The sequence below is a fragment of the Gadus chalcogrammus genome, chromosome 16 (assembly GCF_026213295.1).
Source record: "Gadus chalcogrammus isolate NIFS_2021 chromosome 16, NIFS_Gcha_1.0, whole genome shotgun sequence".
NCBI lineage: Eukaryota > Metazoa > Chordata > Actinopteri > Gadiformes > Gadidae > Gadus > Gadus chalcogrammus.
Window position 1 is genome coordinate 35727082 of NC_079427.1, and position 4899 is coordinate 35731980.

The following is a 4899-nucleotide window of genomic DNA, read 5'->3' on the forward strand; positions in this document are numbered from 1 at the left end:
AGGTTCCTGAGGGTGACGAGGATGGATTGGAGTTGCGGAGTGCTCCTCAACAGACCCCTCGGTTGTTGAACTCTCGGATGCTGTCATCTCTTGACTCGCATCTGGCCTATCTGGATGAGGAACGTAGGGCTGACATGGTAGCCCTGATACGTGGGTTCCCTTGTCTGTTCGGTGATGTTCCTTCCCTGACCAACGTTTTGAAGCATGATATAGATGTGTGAGGTGCAGCACCTATCAAGCAGCATCCATACCGCGTTAACGCTACGAAAAGGTCAATCATGTCGCAGGAGGTGTCTTATTTGGTAGAGAATAGTCTGGCGTCTTCGAGCTCTAGTCCTTGGAGTTCACCATGCCTCTTGGTACCCAAGCCTGATGGCACGTTCCGTTTCTGTACGGATTATAGGAAGGTGAACGCAGTCACGGTTCCTGACTCGTACCCGTTGCCGCGTATTGATGATTGTGTGGACACCATTGGGTCTGCCCGGTATGTGACAAAGCTGGATCTGTTAAAGGGATATTGGCAGGTCCCACTTACTGCTCGTGCTTCGGAGATCTCCGCATTTGTCACTCCAGACAAGTTTCAGCAGTACTCAGTGATGGCGTTTGGGATGCGGAATGCACCTGCCACTTTCCAGCGCTTAGTGAATATTGTTTTAGCTGACGTCCCACACTGTGCTGCTTACCTCGATGATGTGGTTGTGTATTCGTCTGATTGGGCTGCTCATGTAGATACTTTGACAACAGTGTTCCAGCGTTTGGCGAGGGCTTCCTTGACGCTGAATTTGGCAAAATGTGAGTTTGGGAGGACTACCGTTACTTACCTTGGTAAACAGGTTGGGGGTGGTGAGGTGCGCCCCGTGGAGGCTAAGGTGACTGCTATCACTGCCTTCCCAGTGCCCACCACCCGGCGTGAGCTGCGCCGCTTTTTGGGTATGGCTGGGTATTATCGTGGGTTCTGTAGGAATTTTTCCTCTGTTGTCGCCCCTCTGACTAGTCTGCTGAGCCCCTTGGTCCCGTTTGCGTGGTCTCCAGATTGCCAACACGCTTTTGTTTCTGTTAAGACTCTGCTATGTAGTACCCCTGTTCTGGTGGCTCCTGACTTTGAGAAGCCATTCAAGATGGAGGTAGACGCATGCAATGTAGGTGCCGGTGCCGTTCTTATCCAGGAGGATTCCAACGGGCTGGACCATCCGGTCTGCTACTTCTCACTGAAGTTCAATGAGTGCCAGACACGGTACTCTACTATTGAGCAGGAAGCTCTGGCTTTGCTGATGGCACTCCAGTTTTTTGAAGTTTATTTGGGATCGAGTTCTAGGCCAATTGTGGTCTACACGGATCACAATCCGCTGTTTTTTCTCCACCGGATGTATAATCAGAACCAGCGCCTCATGCGGTGGGCGCTGATTGTGCAGGGGTACAACCTGGTGATTCGTCACAAGAAGGGCTCCGAGAATGTGTGTGCGGATGCCCTTTCTCGTGTGTGATGTTTGCTCTTATGGGTGTTACGTGTGTGGTTGTTTTCCTGTGTCTCCCCTCTCATTCTCTGTAGGTCTCACACCATTGGCTGTTCCTCCACCATCGTCCAACCCCCTGTCCAATCTGGGAGCTGTCTGTTGGCCAATCAGTGTCATCAGGCCTTGATAACTTGCACCTGTTTGTCTCCATTGAAGGAGGCCATTGTCTGCCTGTGTGTGGGCTGTGTGGGGCTGTTGCCTTTTGTTTGTGAGATGCCATAGGGGTTTAGGCGAATAGGTAAGACACCCTTGGGTTTACACTGCCATCACGTAGACCATACTCTGTTATCACATCAGGTTAGGAGCGGGGCCACCCTCTGTATGTATTAGCTAGGTTGTATGTGTGCACTAATTAGTTGTCACTTTATCTTGTTTTCTTTGATTTGGCTCCGCTTATAGTTCCCTATTCCCCTTGGCGGATCGCTAGCTAAATAAACACACTTACGTATCCAGTTTGCTGTTGTGCCCTGTTTTGTTGTTCTCTCAGTCAGCCTAACAGTAACATGTGTTATGGTTCCCCTACTCCCCCCCTAGACGTAGCAAGCTAACATCCTGGAGCCGTAACAGTAGCCCAGTAGGTGGCGGTATATGGGGAAAAACTATGATCCGCCACTAAACTAGAAGAAGAAGAAGATCTCTGCATCCGGTACGTCACAGACTAGGTCACGTGTCTTGGCCCCATAACGCGGAAGCAAATCGCTCCTGTATGTTACCCTGCGCCACTGAGCAGTTTGTATAGGAATGAATGGGCGGCCATTTTCCAGTCTGTGGTCCATCCTTTATTATGTCCATGGTCACAGTGCATGGTTTGTGCAACCGCTAAACGCGTCCCCCTAGCCCCCGTGACTCCTGACCAGTTCCTTCCCACTCGATCAATAAGAGGGGAACACGAACCCATAATGTAGTCACTACAATATCGTAAATACGAATTCGTTCTCAGCCCATTTTTGCCATTTATTTACCGTGTTACTATAGCAGAATAAGAATAAATTCATGCATTATCATTCAACTTGAACATGTGTTTTTACAGTATTGAGTGGTGGAGGGATGACGTGTGTTGGCCAACCCGGAAGTGAGCGTCGCCCTCGGTTACGTTCCCTTGACAAAAAGCCAACAGGTTTTTCCATTGGATTTTGGATTATTGCAGAAAAATTTGCATCTTTGAAGCCGCTCCTCAAAAAATGAAATTAAATAAATAAATAAAAATAACCGTGCTTCAAAGAACGAAATGTAAACTAATGCATTCTGAATGGGAGTGTTTCTCAGATTTTTCCATGCTACACAGAACGAAATGTAAACCCATGCAAATAAAGACTTCATGTTCCTAATAATTTAAACATTATTAATCTCCTGATTAATCTCTTGAGTGTGTAGGGTGGTATTCTATTTTTTTCAATGGGGCTGCATCCAGTCACTTGACCGTCATGGTTGCTATGGTGGTTGCTATACCACCCCCTCTCAGGGCCGCTGACAGGTTTGGCTGGGCCCGGGACAAAATTCTCTCAATGGGCCCCCCCTGAATCACTGTGTCTTTCTCTCTCTCTCCCTTCACCCTCCTCCCCTTCTCTCTCACTGGTAGCCTGTTCTTCCTCTATCTCACTGGTAGCCTGTTCTTCCTCTCTCTCATCCTCTTTGGTAGCCTGTTCTTCCTCTCTCTCATCCTGTTTGGTAGCCTGTTCTTCTCTCTCATCCTCTCTAGCCTCTCCTATAAAGGTGAACATATTTCGATAAAAAGGGCTATATCTAAATTAACAGGGGTCAAAATGAACCATTTAAAAAAGAACAAATTGAAAACCCCTTAATTTGACGATTTAACACAGAAAATAATAGACTGATTCAACTTGGCTAACTCTATCCCAAAGACTACAAAAGTTTAAAATCTAAGGTTTTTTTTTTTGTTCCCAAATTGTCCAAACGCCGAAACACAACCACAGAATACCCTTGTGCTATCTCCCAAACACATGACGTCGGATGACAAGCCATTATTACGGAATAAACCAAAGTGAAAGTGAAGTTATGGCTTTCAGAATCATACCACAATAAAACTCACGCTATTGTATTCACTTAGAGCTCATTAACTGCACATTTCATCGACCATTTTCACCTTGACCAAGGGGAATCATGTCAAGGGTACTTTTATTTATCGCCCTACCCGCGTTTATGTCCGCCTACTTCCAGAGAATGTTTGGGGACCAAGCGGAGCCCATTCATCTGGCGAGTTTCAAGTTAACGGCAATCAGAAACTAGTTACAGGCTACCCCAAAACGTCACGTTATAACCCATTCGTTACATCCAACTCTATCTAAATGGCATTTCACATGTTGCCCATGCCACGCTTATTTTAAACCATGAGCCGCGTTACACTGGCTGTAATTCAGCTGACTGGAATGATTCTCAAATCAATTCAGCCTGATATGGATAGTGCGCAGCGCGTGCCTGCCTGAAACATTTGATTTGGACATGGGCCTATTTGCGGGGTAATGTGCATATTCTAAGATTCAATTAGATAAAGGCGTATGAAACACAGTGTAATAAAGCTGTTGTGGTTATCAAATTATCAATGCCCCCTGTCTGCTGATATTGATCTCCGTGGACTTGCTCATGTGGTGCTGCGCTAATATGTTTGACACGCCGCCTGTGCCTGTGTTACTTGACGACGGGCTAGGAAAAAGTTGGCGTTGTCTTACCTGGCTGTGCTGCACAGCTGCCTTACTGGTACCGGCTCTGCAGCATCACCTGTCCCGACTCTTTTCTGAAATATTTATTAATATTTATAAGAGATCCCCTCAGGCTTTCGGCTTCTTCCTCTCTTTTTCACCCTTTTCTTTTTTTTTCAGGGCTCCTGACTTGTGCATGTTGAATCAACTCGCGCACTGACCACTAATGGAATGAGTCGTCTTTTTTCTCTCCAAAGACCAAACCATTTTGGCTTAGGGGTGTATGGGGGTTATGGCCGTTTTTTGCAAGGGCAATGAAGGCAAACAATCTAGGAGTCATTAATTGAATGCAAATAAAGCACTTTCTTCTCTAAATCAACACCTTTTGAAGTATCATACAATAATTAATCCCAACTTCATGGGGGTCCAGTTATGGGCCCCCCCCATTCCAGGGGCAGTCCAGGGCCCGGGACAACGTACCCGTTTGTCCCCCCCTGTCGGCGGGCCAATCCTTAAACCACGCGGCAAAGGAGCTGCCGTCAATTGTGTTGTTTTGGTCGTAAACTAGGGTCCGATGGTTAAAAAATTAGACAGATATTCATGGTATCCTTAAAGGCAGCTTGGATGTTTTTATTTTCTGCAGTTTAGACTTCTTCTATAACCTATTTTTGAAAGCAAAACACCAAGCTCATTAATTTAATGAGGCAGGGTTATTTGAAACAATTTAT